Raw genomic sequence first — 21,089 nt, forward strand, 5'->3', positions numbered from 1 at the left:
ATCAGCCAAATGTTTGTGGTGGTGCCTTCACTTAAAAAGTACAGTGCCCTCCATAATTATTGGGAAATCATTTACTTTTTTGACTCTATACTCCAAAAGTTTGTGTTTGAAATAAAACTATGACTGTGAGGTTAACGTGCACTCTGTTGGCTTTAACCTGAGGGTATTTTCATCCATATCAGGTGAACCGTTTCGAAATTACAGCGCCTTTTGTACGTAGTCCGTCCGTCTGTGTCCCCCCCCTCCAAATTTGTAGAGCTTGTGGCTCTAAAAATTTGTTGGATGCATTTGCTGTTGGTTTTGGTTGTGTTTCAGATTATTTAAATTAATGGTAATGGTAAATATTGTACACTACTGGTCAAAAGTTTTAGAACACCTACTCATTCAAGGGTTTTTCTTAATTTTTACTATTTTCTACATTATAGCATAATAATGATGACATCAAACTATGAAATAACACATATGGAATCATGTATTAACCAAAAAAGTGTTAAAAAAATGAAAATATATTTTATATTTAAGATTCTTCAAATAGCCACCCTTTGCCTCGATGACAGCTTTGCACACTCTTGGAATTCTCTCAACCAGCTTCATAAGGTAGTCAACTGGAATGCATTTCAATTAACAGGTGAGCCTTCCTAAAAGTTCATTTGTTGAATGTATTTCCTTCTTAATGCGTTTGAGCCAATCAGTTGTGTTGTGACAAGGTAGGGAGGTATACAGAAGATAGCCCTATTTGGTAAAAGACCAAGTCCTTATTATGGCAAGAACAGCTCAATAATAATCATGGTTACAAACATTCTTCACTGTCCCAATAATTGAACATGCCAGCTGCTTAGCTAGCTACCCATCCAACTCAGGCTAGAAAGCTGTGTTTAGCTAGCTAACTATAAAGGTCTGCTAACTTAGCTACAGCTAGGCCTATATTAATTGACAGTGTGTCTGTACAAGGTACTTGACATAATACATATGTAACAGTGTAGGTTCCGTCCCTCTCTTCGCCCCAACCCGGGCTCGAACCAGGGACCCTTGCACACATCAACAACTGACACCCACCGAAGCATCGTTACCCATCGCACCACAAAAGCTGCAGGGGAAACCCTACTTCAAGTCTCAGAGCGAGTGACGTCACTGATTGAAATGCTATTAGCGCGCACCACCGCTAACTAACTAGCCATTTCACATCGGTTACACATACATATATCAAATCGTTTGCTAACAGTTCACAAGCTGGTTAACTAGTGATTAGCTAAATGATTAGCTACTTACTACTAATCTTCTGCATAGATAACTATCTTAATTAACCACAGCGCTAACGTCTGCCAGTTAGCTAGCTAGCCCGGCTAGCCAGCATTTCCATGGTTCCTCCCACCCAACGGTTTCTCAATCAGACAGTTATCAGCAAAAAAATTAGTTCCAGGCTATCATAAACAGTCACCTTTGAAGGGAGAATCTTTCCAGTGTTTTTATTTTATTTTCATGACTCAGAAATGGGTTTTTAGCAAGGGAGTGGACAGCGATGTCGATGTTTCCAACTGACAATAACGGTTGTAAACCAAATCAAACGAAATTTTATTAGTCACATTCACCAAATACAAAAGGTGTAGGTAGACCTTACAGTGAAACGCTTCCTTACAAGCCCCTAATCACAAAAGCAGTTTAAAAAATATGAATAAGAATAAGAAATAAAAGTAACAAGAAGTTAAAGAGCAGCAGTAAAATAACAATGCCGTGACTATATACAGGGGGTACCAGTACAGAGTCAATGTGCGGGGCCACTGGTTAGTCGAGGTAATTGAGGTAATACGTATATGTAGGCAGGGTTATTAAAGTGCCTATACATAGATAATAACAGAGTAGCAGCAGCATAAAAGAGGGGGGGGGGCAATGCAAATAGTCTGGGTAGCCATTTTATTAGATGTTCAGGAGTCTTATGGCTTGGGGGTAGAAGCTGTTTAGAAGCCTCTTGGACCTAAACTTGGTGCTCCGGTACTGCTTGCCGTGTGGGAGCAGAGAGAACAGTCTATGGCTAGGGTGGCTGAAGTCTTTGACAATTTTTAGGGCCTTCCTTTGACATCGCCTGGTATAGAGGTCCTGGATGGCAGGAAGCTTGGCCCCAGTGATGTACTGGGCCATTCGCACTACCCTCTGTAGTGCCTTGCAGTCGGAGGCCGAGCATTTGCCATACCAGGCAGTGATGCAACCTGTCAGGATGCTCTCAATGGTGCAGCTGTAGAACCTTTTGAGGATCTGAGGACCCATGCCAAATCTTTTCAGTCTTCAGAGGGGGAATAGGTTCTGTCGTACCCTCTACACGACTGTCTTGGTGTGCTTGGATCATGTTAGTTTGTTGGTGATGTGGACACCAAGGAACTTGAAGCTCTTAACCTGTTGGGGATAGGGGGCAGTATTTGCACGGCCGGATAAAAAACGTACCCGATTTAATCTGGTTACTACTCCTGCCCAGTAACTAGAATATGCATATAATTGTTTGATTTGGATAGAAAACACCCTAAAGTTTCTAAAACTGTTTGAATGGTGTCTGTGAGTATAACAGAACTCATTTGGCAGGCCAAAACCTGAGAAGATTCCAAACAGGAAGCGCTCTCTCTGACTATTTCTTGGCCTTCTTGATCATCTCTAACCAAAACAGGGGATCTCTGGCATAACGTGACATTTTCTAACGCTCCCATAGGCTCTCAGAAGGCGCCAGAACGATGAATGGTGGCTTTGCAGGCCATGGCTGAAAAACATTAGCGCATTTGGATAGTGGTCGATCTGAGGACAATGAGACTGGAGGCGCGTGCACGAGCCGATACCATGTTTACTTTCTCTCTCTTTGAACGAAAACAACGACTCCCGGTCGGAATATTATCGCTTTTTTACGAGAAAAATAGCATAAAAATTGATTTTAAACAGCGTTTGACATGCTTCGAAGTACGGTAATGGAATATTTTGAATTATTTTGTCACGAAACGCGTCGGGCGCGTCAACCTTCTTTACCCTTCGGATAGTGTCTTGAACGCGCGAAAACGCCGCTATTTGGATATAACTATGGATTATTTGGAACCAAACCAACATTTGTTATTGAAGTAGAAGTCCTGGGAGTGCATTCTGACGAAGAACAGCAAAGGTAATCAAACTTTTCTAATAGTAAATCGGAGTTTGGTGAGTACCACACTTGGTGGGTGTCAAAATAGCTAGCCTGTGATGGCCGGGCTATCTACTCAGAATATTGCAAAATGTGCTTTCACCGAAAAGCTATTTTAAAATCGGACATAGCGAGTGCATAAAGGAGTTCTGTATCTATAATTCTTAAAATAATTGTTATGTTTTTTGTGAACGTTTATCGTGAGTAATTTAGTAAATTCACCGGAAGTGTTCGGTGGGAATGCTAGTCACATGCTAGTCACATGCGAATGTAAAAAGCTGTTTTTTGATATAAATATGAACTTGATTGAACAAAACATGCATGTATTGTATAACATAATGTCCTAGGATTGTCATCTGATGAAGATCATCAAAGGTTAGTGCTGCATTTAGCTGTGGTTTGGGTTTATGTGACATTATATGCTAGCTTGAAAAATGGGTGTCTGATTATTTCTGGCTGGGTACTCTGCTGACATAATCTAATGTTTTGCTTTCGTTGTAAAGCCTTTTTGAAATCGGATAGTGTGGTTAGATTAACGAGAGTCTTGTCTTTAAAATGGTGTAAAATAGTCATATGTTTGAGAAATTGAAGTAATAGCATTTCTAAGGTATTTGAATATCGCGCCACGGGATTACACTGGCTGTTGAGTAGGTGGGACGCAAGCGTCCCACTGGCCCAGAGAGGTTAACCTGCTCCACTATAGCCCTGTTGATGAGAATGGGGGTGTGCTCAGTCCTCCTTTTCCTATAGTCCACAATCATCTCCTTTGTCTTGATCACGTTGAGGGAGAGGTTGTTGTCCTGGCATCACACTGCCAGGTCTCTGACCTCCTCCCTATAGGCTGTCTCATCGTTGTCGGTGATCAGGCCTAACAGGCCTGTCATCGGCAAACTTAATGATGGTGTTGGAGTTGTGCCTGGCCGTGCAGTCATGACTGAACAGGGAGTACAGGAGGGGACTGAGCATGCACCCCTGAGGGGCCCCTGAGTTGAGGATCAGAGTGGCGGAGTGTTGTTACCACCCATACCACCTGGAGGTGGCCCCTCAGAAAGTCCAGGATCCAGTTGCAGAGGGAGGTGTATAATTCCATGGTCCTTAGCTTATTGATGAGCTTTGAGGGCACTATGGTGTTGAACGCTGAGCTGTAGTCAATGAATAGCATTCTCACATAGGTGTTCCTTTTCTCCAGGTGGGAAAGGGCAGTGTGGAGTGAAGATTGCATCATCTGTGGATCTGTTAGGGCGGTATGCAAATTGGAGTGGGTCTAGGATTTCTGGGATAATGGTGTTGATGTGAGCCATTACCAGCCTTTCAAAGTACTTCGTGGCTACAGACGTGAGTGCTACGGGTCGGTAGTCATTTAGACAGGTTACCTTAGTGTTCTTGGGCACAGGGACTATGGTGGTCTGCAACCTGTTAGGGCAAGGTGACAAAATCCGGGGAAATTGGAGAGTGCCAAATTCAAAAAATCATAATATTAAACATATTACATATTACCCACACCAACATATTTTTCAACCAGCACAGGCATCACAAAATCACAAATAGCGATAAAATAAATCACTTACTTTTGAAAATGTTCCTCTGTTTGCAATCACAAGGGTCCCAGCTACACAATGAATGTTTGTTTTGTTCGATAAAGTCCTTCTTTATATCCAAAAAAGTCTGTTTAGTTGGCGCCATTGATTTCAGTAATCTACTCGTTCAACATACAGACAAAGGAGTCAGAAAAGATAATGGTAAACTTCGTCCAACATGTCAAACAACGTTTCTATTCAAGCCTCAGGTACCCTAATATGTAAATAAACATTAATATTTCATACGGAAAAAACTATGTTCAATAGGAATGGAAAATAATGAAGAGTGCGCCCTCATTCACGTGCGCCAAACGACTAGTTTTCCTGTGTCGCTCCCTTTGGAAATACTACAATTACTTGTTCGTTTTTCAAGAAACAAGCCTGAAACCTTGTTTAAAGATTGTTGACATCTAGTGGAAGCCATAGGTACTGCAATCTGGGAGGAATTTTTATATATATCCCATTGACTTGCATTGAAAAGGCCTAAAAATGTTTTATTCTGGATGGATTTTCCTCAGGTTTTCACCTGCCATATAAGTTCTATTATAGCCACATTTGAACAGTTGCAGAAGCTTCAGAGTGTTTTCTATCCAATGCTACCAATTATATGCCTATACTGGCTTCTGGGCCTGAGTAACAGGCAGTTTACTTTGGGCACATTCAGTCAGGCGGAAATTCGGATACTGGCCCCTAGCCCTAACAAGTTTTAAAACATTTTGGTTTTACAGACTAGGACAGGGAAAGATTGAAAATGTCAGTGAAGACACTTGCCAGTTGGTCAGCGCATGCTCGCAGTACACATCCTGGTAATCCGTCTGGCTCTGCGGCAATGTGAATGTTGACCTGTTTAATACTCACATGAGAGCGTGATCACACAGTCTTACGGAACAGCTGGTGCTCTCATGCATGCTTCAGTGTTATTTGCCTCAAAGTGAGCATAGAAGTAGTTTAGCTCGTCTGGTAGGCTCGTGTCACTGGGCAGCTCGCGGCTGTACTTCTCTTTGTAGTCTGTAATAGTTTGCAAGCTGTGCCACATCCGACGAGCGTCAGAGCCGGTGTAGTATGATTAGATTTTAGTCCTGTATTGACACTTGCCTGTTTGATGGTTCGTCGGAGGGCATAGTGGGATTTCTTATAATCTTCTGCGTTAGAGTCCCACTCCTTGAAAGCGGCAGCTCTAGCCTTTAGCTCAGAGCGGATGTTGCCTGTAATCCATGGCTTCTGGTTGAGGTATGTACGTACGGTCACTGTTGGGGACGACGTCATCAATGCACTTATTGATGAAGCCAATGACTGATGTGTTGTACTCCTCAATGCCATAGGAAGAATCCTGGAACATATTCCAGTCCGTGGTAGCAAAACAGTCCTGTAGCTTAGCATCTGCTTCATCTGACCACTTTTGTTTTGACCGAGTCACTGGTGCTTCCTGCTTTAATTTTTGCTTGTAAGCAGGAATCAGGAGGATAGAATTATGGTCAGATTTGCCAAATGGAGGGCGAGGGAGAGCTTTGTACGCGTCTCTGCGTGTGTAGTAAAGGTGGTCTAGAGTTTTTTTTCCTCCGGTTGCACATTTAACATGCTGATAAAAATTTGGTAAAACAGATTTAAGTTTCCCTGTATTAAAGTCCCCGGCCACTAGGAGTGCCACCTCTGGATGAGCGTTTTCCTGTTTGCTTATGGTGGATATAACTAATTAAGTGCGGTCTTAGTGTCAGCATCGGTCTGTGGTGGTATGTAGACAGCTACGAAAAATACAGATGAAAGCTCTCTAGGTAGATAGTGTGGTCTACAGCTTATCATGAGATACTCTACCTCAGGCGGGCAAAACCTTGAGACTTCCTTAGATATCATGCACCAGCTGTTGTTTACATACATGCATAGTCCGCCACCCCTTGTCTTACCAGACTCTGCTGTTCTATCCTGCCGATACAGCGTATAACCAGCCAGCTGTATGTTGATGATGTCGTCATTCAGCCACGACTCTGTGAAGCACAAGATATTACAGTTTTGAATGTCCCGTTGGTAGTTTAATCTTCCTCATAGGTCGTCGATTTTATTTTCCAATGATTGCACGTTAGCTAGTAGGATGGAAGGCAGTGGGGGTTTATTCGATTGTCTACGAATTCTCAGAAGGCAGCCCAACCTCCGTGCTCTTTTTCTCCGTTGTCTCTTCACGCAAATAACAGGGATTTGGACCTGTTCCCAGGAAAGCAGTATGCCGTTCACGTTGGGCTCTTCGGACTCGTTAATGGAAATAAAGCTTCTGCCAGTTCGTGGTGAGTAATCATTGTTCTGATGTCCAGAATTTTTTTTCAGTCATAAGAGACGGTAGCAGCAACATTATGTACCAAATAAGTAAAAAAATATGTTACAAACAACGCAAAAAAACATACACAAAAACACAATCGGTTAGGAGCATGTAAAACGTCAGCCATCTTTTCCGTCGCCGTCTTCTCAAATTGAATGCAGGGACAGTGCGCACGGGCTGTGCAACTTTTGTTTTAGCATTGTGTCAAGAAGCAGTGTGGCTTGGCAGGGTCGTATTTTGGAGGATGTACGGCTAGCAACCTTCTCCTCTCCCGAGTCCGTTCGGCAGGTGCGGCGATGGGACAAGACTGTAACTACCAATTGGATATCAAGAAATTGGGGAGAAAAAAATTGTAAAAAAAGAAAGATATATATATATATATATATATATATATTATTTCAACAGCATTTGACATAAGATCCTCTCTAAGCTTTACAGGAATATGACTCAACATAAAAACAGCAACAACTCCCCCATTGGCATTCCTGTTTTTTCTGATGATGTGGTAACCATGTATTGCTGCCAATTCCTAGCAAGTTATCAATTTCATGAACCTTGTTTTCAGGCTAACTATGTTAATGATTGTTTTTTATTGATTTACTGTGAGGCTTATCGGAAGTAGACATGACAATTATATTTATTTTGGAGCAGATAATAGACCTCCTACCAGGGCAAACCACTTCAATGCTAACAGTAGAACTCAGGTTCATGGGCGCATGATTACTGCTTACAATATCTGTTTGATTGACAGAGGCATTTAGGGGAGTTAGAGGATAACACATTTGGTTACTTACATTATGACTTCCAACACCCCTAGGATAATGTACATTTGCAGCAGCACTAAGACAATTCAACAGCACAATGGTAGGGATTATCTGAGCAGGGCTTGATATCACAATAATCAGCATCATAATAATAATGACACATTTCTATATACAAACTTCCTATAGGACAAATTAAGTAATTGTAATGACAAATGCAATTCCCCAATTTCAGAATTAAAAGGTAATTACCGTATTGGTCATGGGGTGATGATGATAAAACAGCACTAAAGGACCTTTTGAATTGTAGGGGACAAAAATATGCCCTCAACTCCAGAGCAAGGAAAACATCTGGAAGACAATTTTTTCTGGAAGACAATTTTTTTTTTTCGCATGAGAAAAGCCCCCTCTCTCTCTCTGCCTCTCTCTATCAGCCAGATGTTTGTGGTTGTGCCTTCACTTTCACTTTTGTTGTTTTCTTATTTCTTTAAAAATATATTGTATAATATTTCTTGTGTTACAACTAATCTAGCATATGTCACAGGCCGGCTCATAGCCTGTGGCAAAATGAGGGGACATGAACAACAGGTATAGGCCAATCAAAAGGTTCTTTATTGTAAACCAAAAACTATTAACTTTAAACAAAGAAAAAGGAATGATGTGTGGAAATGTCATAATGTAGGGTGTATGTAAGGTGCATGGATGCATGAATCTGTGTGTGTGAACATGACTGAGTGGAAACTAAGTAAACCTACAAAGGAACAAACAAAACAGGATCATACCTGGAGGAGCAGAGAGAGAGAGAAGAGTGGTTAGTGAAGCAGTTTAAATACCCTGAGCCCAGGTGGCTCCAATCACTAACGACCCTCCTCTGCCTGCAGGAGGAACCGCCCCTGCACTGCAGAGGAGGGGCCGTGACACATATGTATTTCTACCATTGGGCCCAATGCTAGAGCATTCTATGGAATACAATAAGTCTATAATAGGCACTTAATGTTCGGGATAGGGGCACTATTGCACATGTCTACAATATTCTATGATAGGTACTGTACATGAACACAGGCTACTGCTGTGTGTAGCATAGTGTACTTCAGAATAGTAGGGTATGTACCACACGTCACCAGGGTACTGGGATGATTACCAGAAAATTACAGACACCGACAATGCCCTGCTCTTACCGACACTGCCCTGCTCTTACCAACAACACTTCCCTGCTCTTACCGACACTGCCCTGCTCCTACAGACACTGCCCTGCTCTTACAGACACTGCCCTGCTCTTACAGACACTGCCCTGCTCTTACAGACACTGCCCTGCTCTTACCGACACTGCCCTGCTCTTACCGACACTGCCCTGCTCTTACCGACACTGCCCTGATCTTACCGACACTGCCCTGATCTTACCGACACTGTCCTGATCTTACCGACACTGTCCTGATCTTACCGACACTGTCCTGCTCTTACCGACACTGTCCTGCTCTTACAGACACTGTCCTGCTCTTACAGACACTGTCCTGCTCCTACAGACACTGCCCTGCTCCTACAGACACTGCCCTGCTCTTCCGGATGCTGGAGTGAGTAGACGTGCTGTTCTTCGCTCCGCGGGTAATATTACATTTCCTTACATTCCTTACATTACAACGGAACGATTTGATTAGTGTAATGTTAGCTAGTTAGCTACATAGTTGTCTTTGCATCAAGGATAAAGGTGTAGCTAAAGGTGTAGGTGTAGCTTTGAGAAACTAACACGGTTAGCTAGGCAGTACTGTATCATTTTTAGTCAATAAGATTTTTGCAACGTAAGCTTTCGAGTTGTGTAGTCCACTTGTGTAGCTAGCAGGACTGACTTTGTGTTAGCTAGCCAATGTATAATTACTTCTGCGTTATGAAAGGAACTAGACACGGACACGAATGATCCATTGGAAGTTTGTTGCAACCAAGTATTGGTGCTAACCGTGTGTTATTGGATGCTAGCATGCTAGTTAGCTACGGCGTCATAAGACACGGTGCACTTGGTGGGTTTCACGGAAGAATACTGTACCAAGTTATATAGCTGAATAAACTAAGTTTGAGCCTATTCCTGGAAACATTGAACCACTGTAGTTTACATCAATTATAATTTTTAAGTGGAAGTTGGAATAGTTATATTTGAGTGTTTCAGCGAATGGTTAGTGAGGGAGGCCCTACTCTCTCGCTCCCCAGTTGTTTAGTTAATTTTCATTCCAATCTCCTTTGCATTAGCGTAGCCTCTCCTGTAGTCTGTCAACTATGTGTCTGTCTATCCCTGTTCTCTCCTCTCTGCACAGGCCACACAAACGCTTCACACCGCATGGCCGCTGCCACTCTAACCTGGTGGTCCCAGCGCGCACGACCCACGTGGAGTTCCAGGTCTCCGGCAGCCTCTGTAACTGCCGGTCTGCGGCCAACAAGGCAGAGTTCATCTCAGCCTATGCTACCCTTGGGTCCCTCGACTTCTTGGCACTGACAGAAACATGGATTACTACAGAAAACACTGCTACTCCTACTGCTCTCTCCTCGTCTGACCACGTGTTCTCGCATACCCCGAGAGCATCTGGTCAGCGGGGTGGCGGGACTGGAATCCTCATCTCTCCCAAGTGGACATTCTCTCTTTCTCCCCTGACCCATCTGTCTATCTCCTCCTTCCATGCTGTCACAATCACTAGCCCATTCAAGCTTAACCTCTCTAGGGTAGGGGGCAGTATTTTCACATCCGGATAAAAAAACGTACCCGATTTAATCTGGTTATTACTACTGCCCAGAAACTAGAATATGCATATAATTGTTTGATTTGGATAGAAAACACGCTAAAGTTTCTAAAACTGTTTGAATGGTCTCTGTGAGTATAACAGAACTCATATGGCAGGCAAAAACCTGAGAGGTATCCAACCAGGAAGTTTGACCTCTGACGGTTGTAGTCATTTCAAATGATTTTCTATCCGAACTACACTGTCTGTGGGGTCATTTTGCACTTCCTAAGGCTTCCACTAGATGTCAACAGTCTTTAGAAAGTTGTTTGAGGCTTTTGCGGTAAACACAGATCCGAACAAGAACGCTGGGAAGTTGGTGACTCAGAAAATCACACGAGTTCATTGCGCGCGTAAACGTTAGAAGGTACCTGTGTTCCAAAACGTTTTTCAAAACATTGCAAACGTCCGGTTGGAATATTATTGAAGTTTGAAGTTAAAATGGCCCTAAAGATTGATGCTATACAACGTTTGACATGTTTGAACGAACGTAAATATAACTTTTTTTTTACTTTTCGTCGTGACATATTCTTCGCGCTTCCTTCATTTTGAGTAGCCTACTGAACGCGCAAAGAACATGGAGTTATTTGGACATAAATTATGAACTTTATCGAACAAAACAACATTTATTGTGGACCTGGGTTCCTGGAAGTGCCTTCTGATGAAGATTATTAAAGGTAAGTGAATATTTCTAATGCTTTTAGATGACTCCAAAATGGCGGGTATCTGGTGTATTTTTCTGAGCGCAGTACTCAGATTATTGCAAAGTGTGCTTTCCACATAAAGTTATTTTGAAATCTGTCAAAGCGGTTGCATTCAGGAGATGTTAATCAATAATTCTTTGTATAACAGCTTAATATTTTATCAACGTTTATTATGAGTATTTCTGTAAATTATGGTGCCCTTTCACTGGCAGTTTTGGTGGAAATACATTTTCTGAACATCACGCCGCCAATGTAAAATGGGGTTTTTGGATATAAATATGAACTTGATGGAACAAAAAAATGCATGTATTGTCTAACATAATGTCCTAGGAGTGTCATCTGATGAAGATCGTCAAAGGTTAGTGCATAATTTTTGCTGGTTTTGTGCTTTTGGACGGCTACCATTGCTTTGAAAATGCTAAGAAAATGGCTGTGTTGTTGTTCTTTTGCTGTGGTGGTATCCTAACATAATCTAATGTTTTGCTTTCGCTGTAAAGCCATTTTGAAATCGGACAACGTGGTTGGATTCAGGAGAGGTTTATCTTTCAAATGGTGTAAAATAGTTGAATGTTTGAGACATTTTTATTATTAGATTTTTTATGATTTGAATATCGCGCCCTGCTGTTTCATTGGCTGTTGGCTAGGGGTTCCGCTGGCAGAACGTCTGTCCACAACAGGTTAATCTTACATCTAGACGTTCCGCTAGCGGAACACCTGCTCCAATATCCAATGATAGGCATGGCGCAAATGACAAATTCCTCAAAAATACAAAAACTTAAATTTTTCAAACATATGACTATTTCACAGCATTTTAAAGACAAGACTCTCCTTTATCTAACCACACTGTCCGATTTCAAAAAGGCTTTACAGCGAAAGCAAAACATTAGATTATGTCAGCAGAGTACCCAGCCAGAAATAATCAGACACCCATTTTTCAAGCTAGCATATAATGTCACAAAAACCCAGAAGACAGCTAAATGCAGCACTAACCTTTGATGATCTTCATCAGATGACACACCTAGGACATTATGTTATACAATACATGCTTGTTTTGTTCAATCAAGTTCATATTTATATCAAAAACCAGCTTTTTACATTAGCATGTGACGTTCAGAACTAGCATACCCCCCGCAAACTTCCGGGGAATTTATTAACAATTTACTAAATTACTCACGATAAACGTTCACAAAAAGCATAACAATTATTTTAAGAATTATAGATACAGAACTCCTCTATGCACTCGATATGTCCGATTTTAAAATAGCTTTTTGGTGAAAGCACATTTTGCAATATTCTAAGTACATAGCCCAGCCATCACGGGCTAGCTATTTAGACACCCGGCAAGTTTAGCCTTCACCAAAATCAGATTTACTATTACAAAAGTTTGATTACCTTTTGTTGTCTTCGTCAGAATGCACTCCCAGGACTGCTACTTCAATAACAAATGTTGGTTTGGTCCAAAATAATCCATCGTTATATCCGAATAGCGGCGTTTTGTTCGTGCGTTCCAGAAACTATCCGAAATGGTAAATCAGGGTCACGCGCATGGCGCAATTCGTGACCAAAAAATTCTAAATATTCCATTACCGTACTTCGAAGCATGTCAACCGTTGTTTAAAATCAATTTTTATGCAATTTATCTCGTAAAAAAGCGATAATATTCCGACCGGGAATCTCCTTTTCTGCAAACAGAGGAAAAAACACAAAGACGGGGGCGGCCAGTGCACGCGCCTAAGCCCACAGTCCCTTGATCGGCCACTTGAGAAAGGCGATAATGTGTTTCAGCCTGGGGCTGGAATGACGACATTCAGGTTTTTCCCGGGCTCTGAGAGCCTATTGGAGCCGTGGGAAGTGTCACGTTACCGCAGAGATCCTTTGTAATGGAATGAGATGTCAAAGAAAGACAATAAATGGTCAGACAGGCCACTTCCTGTAAAGGAATCTCTCAGGTTTTGACCTGCCATTTGAGTTCTGTTATACTCACAGACACCATTCAAACAGTTTTAGAAACTTTGGAGTGTTTTCTATCCAAAGCCAATAATTATATGCATATTCTCGTTACTGGGCAGGAGTAGTAACCAGATTAAATCGGGTACGTTTTTTATCCAGCCGTGAAAATACTGCCCCCTAGCCATAACAGGTTAATTAACAAGGACAACACACAGGTCTTTCCATCATTGTATGATTTTTTTGTGTGCAAATGAACTCAAGGTTACGGACAATGTCAATTGTGATATAGCGAAGCACCTGAGTGAGTTGGGTGCCCAATTATGCAGGTACTTTCCCGAAACGGATGACACAAACAACTGGATTCGTTATACCTTTCATGCCCTGCCTCCAGTCCACTTACCGATATCTGAACAAGAGAGCCTCATCGAAATTGCAACAAGTGGTTCTGTGAAAATTGAATTTAATCAGAAGCCACTGACAGATTTCTGGATTGGGCTGTGCTCAGAGTATCCTGCCTTGGCAAATCGTGCTGTTAAGACACTGATACCCTTTGCAACCATGTACCTATGTGAGAGTGGATACTTGGCCCTTACTAGCATGAAAACTAAATACAGGCACAGTCTCATTGTCGTGTGTGTAGGTGGCAGGGAAGTCAGGCGCAGGAGAAACAAACTTCATATACGCGGAGTAGTTTAATAACTTTTAAAACAAACTCCAACAATAGAAATACATAAAAATCTAAATGGGTACACATACCCGCCGAACACCTAAGAAAACTAACACGAACACAATAACACCAAACAATCTCGGACAAGGACATGAGGGGAAACAGAGGGTTAAATACACAACAGGTAATGAATGTGATTGGAACCAGGTGTGAAAAGAAACAAGACAAAACCAATGGATAATGAAAAATGTATCAGTGTTAGCTAGAAGACCGGTGACGTCGACCGCCGAACACCACTCGAACAAGGAGGGGCATCGACTTCGGTAGAAGTCGTGACACACAGACTGTGTGTGGAAAATTATTTAAGACTGAGACTCTCTCCAATACAACCTAACATTGCAGAGTTATGTGCATCCTTTCAAACATACCCTTCTCAACATACCCTTCTCATCATCATGTCCACCAGGACACTTACACCACCCGATGTCACAGGAAGGCCAAAAAGATCATCAAGGACATCAACCACCCGAGCCACTGCCTGTTCACCCCGCTACCATCCAGAAGGTGAGGTCAGTACAGGTGCATCAAAGCTGGAAAGACAGAGAGAGACTGAAAAGCAGCTTCAATCTCGAAGGCCATCAGAATGTTAAACAGCCATCACTAACATTGAGTGGCTGCTGTCAACATACAGACTCAAATCTCTGGCCACTTAAATAAAAGGACTTAAAACCTCTTGGGGCTATGTGGGACGCTAGCGTGCCACCCGTGGTGCACCCTATCAACAGCAGGTGCATTTCAAGAGCGGCAAATTTGAAACCAAATAAATGTCAAAATTCGAATTTTTCAAACATACAACTATCTTACACCCTTTGAAAGATAAACATCTCCTTAATCTAACCACGTCGTCCGATTTCAAAAAGGTTTTACGGCGAAAGCATAAAGTTAGATTATATTAGGAGAGTACATTGTCAATAGCTGTGTGTAATGTTTTGTCAATTCAAAGACAGACGTCACCAAAACCATAAAACCAGCTAAAATGATGCACTAACCTTTGACAATCTCCATCAGATGACACTCCTAGGACATTATGTTAGACAATACATGCATTTTTAGTTCTATCAAGTTCATATTTATATCCAAAAACAGCGTTTTACTATGGCGTTGATGTTCAGGAAATCGTTTCCCTCCAATAACCGGCAGTCACGTCAGCACAACAAATTAAATAATTAATTAGAAAACATTGGTAAAATATTATATTGTCATTTAAAGAATTATAGATTTACATCTCTTGAACGCAATCGACTTGCCAGATTTAAAAATAACCTTACTGGGAAATCACACTTTGCAATAATCTGAGCACTGCGCCCAGAAAAATACGCTTTGCGATACAGACTAACGGCCATGTTGGAGAGATCTAAAATCGAAAATACTATGTAAATAATCCATTACCTTTGATTCTCTTCATCAGATGTCACTTCCAGGAATCCCAGGTCCATAACGAATGTAGTTTTGTTCAAAAAAGCTCATCATTTATGTCCAAAAAGCTCTGTGTTGTTAGCACATGATCTAAGCCCGCCGGACTTCACTTCATGAACGAGGGGAAAAAATATATTTACGTTCGTTCAAACATGTCAAACGTTGTATAGCATAAATCATTAGTGCCTTTTTTAACCAGAACATGAATAATATTCAAGGTGGACAAATGCATTCTCTTTTAAAACGTATTGGAACGAGGGTACCCAACATGACCTCGCGCGCCAGAGTCTAATCGGCCATCACCGTTCCAAGGCTCGTTCAGTCAGATCTCACAGTAGAAGACTCAAAACACTTTGTAAAGGCTGGTGACATCTAGTGGAAGCAATAGGAAGTGCCAAAACATTAATAAGCCCCTGTGTGTTTCAATGGCATAGGCTTAAAGGTAATTCAACACATCAGGTATCCACTTCCTGTCAGAATCTGTCTCAGGGTTTTGCCTGCAAAATGAGTTCTGTTATACTCACAGACACCATTCAAACAGTTTTAGAAACTTTGGGGTGTTTTCCATCCATATATAATAAGTATATGCATATTGTAGTTACTGGGTAGGATTAGTAACTAGATTAAATCGGGTACGTTTTTTTATCCAGCCGTGAAAATACTGCCCCCTAGCCCCAACAGGTTAATAAAGGTATCACTAGTCACTTTAAATAGCGACTCTTTAATAATGTCTACATATCCTACACTACTCATCTCATGTATATACTGTATTCTACACCATCTACTGCATCTTGCCTATGCCGCACGCCATCGCTCATCCATATATTTATATGTACATATTCTTATTCATCCCTTTACATTGTGTGTATTTGTGTGTATAAGGTATTTGTTGTGAATTTGTTAGATTACTTGTTAGATTTTACTGCATAATTGGAACTAGAAGCACAAGCATGACCAATAAAATTTGATTTGTATCGTATAGTGTGTGTGTGTGGCGGGCTTACAATGATGGCAAAAAAACAACATTTGAGAGTGCGCTGACCCTGGTGCTAGATGGGGTAGGCAGCTGGAGGCTGAATGTTTGAAGGGGTACGGGACTATAAAAAGTTTGTGAACCACTCTAGACCAATAGGTCTACACACAACAACGTCAGGAAAATTCATCTCTGAAGAGCCTAAAATAAATCTAATCATTCTGGATCCTATTTCGACAGGTTGCACATCAAAATATAAATGATGCATTCCCTGGATATATCAAATGAAATAGTTTCCTTTTTGAATGATATCCTATACCATCTCAGTTGTCGTACTTCGCACTAGAAAATAATCCCTGCCATTAATGGAAAGTATTTTTTCTCGTTGCGTTTATCGCGATATTATCTTTTTGTCCATATCAGCCAGCTCTAGTATGTAGTGTAGTATACTACAGTACACTACACACATTGTAGAGTAGATACTACACATTGCAAAAGGGTACCACAGTACACAACGAAATACTATAGTAAGTACTATACATGGTCACAGGGTACTACAGTGTGATGTATAGTATACTACAGTACAATATTCTATAAAAAGCACTTCACTTTACATTTGTATACTGTAGAATTGTTTCATGGTGAGAGAGGACCAGACTTAAATGCCACACTGACTAGTTGTCTTTAACACATCGCCCTAGCAACTCAACAAGCACCATGGTCATGGCTAGAATGGATCCAGCCTTTGTCAAATTAACGTCAGATTTTACTTTTCCTAGCAGGTTAAGAGAACTTGTGCAACAGGTTAGGAGAATTAACATAGTAGGTTAGGATAATTAGGTTAAGGTTAGGAGAAGTTGGATCCCTTCTAGCCATGACCACCACCAGCTGCAAATCATTGTCAATCAGCCTCCTCGCTTGTTTGCAACACTTTAAACTATTTGCCTTGTACGCAGCTCCTCATCGAGCACTAGCTGCTACATTGCTAACAAGGTTGGAGAGTAACTGATTACATGAAAAACAATAACCATAATCAGTTGCGTTACCAGCAAAAAAATATATTTAGAGAAAACTAGATGATTTCTTCTTGGACTAATTTTCTATTCAGAAAGGATGTTTGTGGGAAAAAAATACATTATGACAGCTTTCTGTTTCAAATCAAATCAAATGTATTTATATAGCCCTTCGTACATCAGCTGATATCTCAAAGTGCTGTACAGAAACCCAGCCTAAAACCCCAAACAGCAAGCAATGCATGTGAAAGAAGCACGGTGGCTAGGAAAAACTCCCTAGGAAAATCTCCCTAGATAGGCCAAAACCTAGGAAGAAACCTAGAGAGGAACCAGGCTATGAGGGGTGGCCAGTCCTCTTCTGGCTGTGCCGGGTGGACATTATAACAGAACATGGTCAAGATGTTAAAATGTTCATAAATGACCAGCATGGTCAAATAATAATAATAATCATAGTAGTTGTCGAGGGTGCAACAAGTCAGCAAATAATAATAATCATAGTAGTTGTCGAGGGTGCAACAAGTCAGCAACTCAAGAGTAAGTGTCAGTTGGCTTTTTCATAGCCGATCTTTGAGAGTATCTCTACCGCTCCTGCTGTCTCTAGAGAGTTGAGAACAGCAGGTCGGGGACAGGTAGCACGTCCGGTGAACAGGTCAGGGTTCCATAGCCGCAGGCAGAACAGTTGAAACTGGAGCAGCAGCATGGCCAGGTGGCCTGGAGACAGCAAGGAGTCATCATGCCAGGTAGTCCTGAGGCATGGTCCTAGGGCTCAGGTCCTCTGAGAGAAAGAAAGAAAGAGAGAAAGAGAGAATTAGAGAGAGCATATTTAAATTCACACAGGACACCGGATAAGACAAGAGAAATACTCCAGATGTAACAGACTGACCCTAGCCCCCCGACACATAAACTACTGCAGCATAAATACTGGAGGCTGAGACAGGAGGGATCAGAAGACACTGTGGCCCCATCCGATGATACCCCCGGACAGGGCCAAACAGGCAGGATATAACCCCACCCACTTTGCCAAAGCACAGCCCCCACACCACTAGAGGGATGTCTCCAACCACCAACTTACCGTCCTAAGACAAGGCCGAGTATAGCCCACAAAGATCTCCGCCACGGCACAACCCAAGGGGGGGGGGAAGACCACGTCAGTGACTCAACCCACTCAAGTGACGCACCCCTCCCATGGATGGCATGGAAGAACACCAGTAAGCCAGTGACTCAGCCCCTGTAATTGGGTTAGAGGCAGAGAATCCCAGTGGAGAGAGGGGAACCGGCAAGGCATAGACAGCAAGGGCGGTTTGTTGCTCCAGCCTTTCCGTTCACCTTCACACTCCTGGGCCAGACTATACTTAATCATAGGACCTACTGAAGAGATAAGTCTTCAGTAAAGACTTAAAGGTTGAGACTGAGTCTGCATCTCTCACATGGGTAGGCAGACCATTCCATAAAAATTGAGCTCTATAGGAGAAAGCCCTACCTCCAGCCGTTTGCTTAGAAATTCTAGGGACAATTAGGAGGCCTGCGTCTTGTGACCGTAGCGTACGTGTAGGTATGTACGGCAGGACCAAATCGGAAAGATAGGTAGGAGCAAGCCCATGTAATGCTTTGTAGTTTAGCAGTAAAACCTTGAAATCAGCCCTTGCCTTAACAGGAAGCCAGTGTAGGGAGGCTAGCACTGGAGTAATATGATCACATTTTTTGGTTCTAGTCAGGATTCTAGCAGCCGTATTTAGCACTAACTGAAGTTTGTTTAGGGCTTTATCCGGATAGCCGGAAAGTAGAGCATTGCAGTAGTCCAGCCTAGAAGTAACAAATGCATGGATTAATTTTTCTGCATCATTTTTGGCCAGAAAGTTTCTGATTTTTGCAATGTTACGTAGATGGAAAAAAGCTGTCCTTGAAACAGTCTTGATATGTTCTTCAAAAGAGAGATCAGGGTCCAGAGTAACGCCGAGGTCCTTCACAGTTTTATTTGAGACGACTGTACAACCATCCAGATTAATTGTCAGATTCAACAGAAGATCTCTGTTTCCTCAATGACATTCCATTCAGCATTGATGCTGCAAGTTTAAGTTTGTTCCACCTGAACTCGTCTGACCACAAGTCAGAGACCACTATCATGACACACACATGCTTTTGATGGCTCCTGTTTGTCTTCTTCTAATGCCTTTTAAGGGGAATCCAAAAGTAACTGAACGTAATCAGATTATGTTACTGAGTTTTGGACAGGTAACTAGTAACTGTAACAGATTACATTTAGAAAGTAACCTACCCAACCCTGATTGCTAATCAACCTCCACACCGGTCCTCACTCTCCTTAATCACAACTTCTACCACTACTTCAACCTGACCAAACAAAAATTCCTTCTCTCTGTTCTGCAGTGCATGTCGTGTTGCACGACACTGTGCTATGGGCTTTATCAAGTTTTACTGAGCAAGTTCTCCTGCTCTCTATATTCATTCCACCAACAAGGCCTCAAAGACTTCACCCCCCAAACCAGCTCCAGACCTGGATTCTCTCCCTGCCTCCGCATATTACGACTTGGCATCTGACACATCCTGTCTCTGCAGTTACAGCTCCCTGCTAGGGCCCAGCAGGCCTTCTCTCTCCCCCCCTTTCACTCATACCTGAACACAGGTACCGTCCCTCTCCCCCACCTCTCTCTCACTGCCCCAGTCACCTCTGTTTGGCGGTGCAACATCTGTCTCCTCCACGCCAATAGTCCCTACATCCCCTTTTCATCCACTAAACTACTTCTCCTGCTCTCCTGGTCAGTTGACTACGGCTGCCCCTCCTGCCAGAACCACAACCACCTCCAACCATGTTGCCTAACGCACAACGACACCAAGTACCTGAGGGCCGCGATGACGACATTCCCTGCTGCTTCCACTGCCACATATTCATTCCACCACCAACTTGGCTTCCAAGCCTCAGATCAACAGCTCCTGCAGTAGTATGTCAGCAGGTACTGGGGGCGCTCTTGACAACTGTACTGTCACCTCTTCGACCGCAGGGTGTCCCTCACCTGCGACCTCTGCGGTTGTCTATCCCACCTTGCCTGCATTCTGTCTGCCCCAACGCCAGGCCCCTGATGCTTCCTCTGCCGCTCTGTCCAGACCTCTTCTTTCCTCTGTACAACGCTCTGCCTTTTCTTCTTCATCTGTGGTGAGAGACAGCTGTTGTCCCCTATGCTCCAACGACCTGGTTACTACGTTTGCCTTCCACACGCAAATGCTCCTGCAACGGTTCGGCCCCTGGTCTTACCAGCTGAGACGCTCGCTTAGATCAGGGAAGCAACTGCCTCTGTTCAAGTCTCCAATTGCCGGCTTCAACCCAGACTCGCAGCCCAGACTCTCCATCCAATCCACTATTCATCACTGACTGATTAGGTATTTCTAAAACTGTTTATTATAAATCTGTTTTTGCTTTGTCATTATGGGGTATTGTGTGTAAATTGATGAGGGGGGGGGAAATGTATTTAATCAATTTTAGAATAAGGCTGTAAACTAACAAAATGGTCTGAATACTTTCCGAAGGCACTGAACCACAGCTAAGGGCTGTATCCAGGCACTCCGTGTTGTATCATGCATTAGCCTTCCCTGTAGCTCAGTTGGTAGAGCATGGTGTTTGCAACGCCAGGGTTGTGGGTTCGATTCCCACGGGGGACCAGCGCAGAAAAAAAACATTTATGAAGAAAAAGTAGAAAGTAAGTAGAAAAAACATGATGATTCACCCTACTTGTA

The 21,089-nt window shown here is 42.4% G+C and overlaps 1 protein-coding gene across 1 annotated transcript in view; it reads right to left on the minus strand.

Annotated features, from left to right (window-relative positions):
• Window positions 1-21,089, minus strand: part of LOC106570835 (perforin-1) — a 72,244-nt gene that overhangs the window by 42,106 nt on the left and 9,049 nt on the right. The gene's annotated exons all lie outside the window — the stretch shown is intronic.

Source organism: Salmo salar, chromosome 15 (genome assembly GCF_965601325.2).
Source record: "Salmo salar chromosome 15, fSalSal1, whole genome shotgun sequence".
NCBI classification, from domain to species: domain Eukaryota; kingdom Metazoa; phylum Chordata; class Actinopteri; order Salmoniformes; family Salmonidae; genus Salmo; species Salmo salar.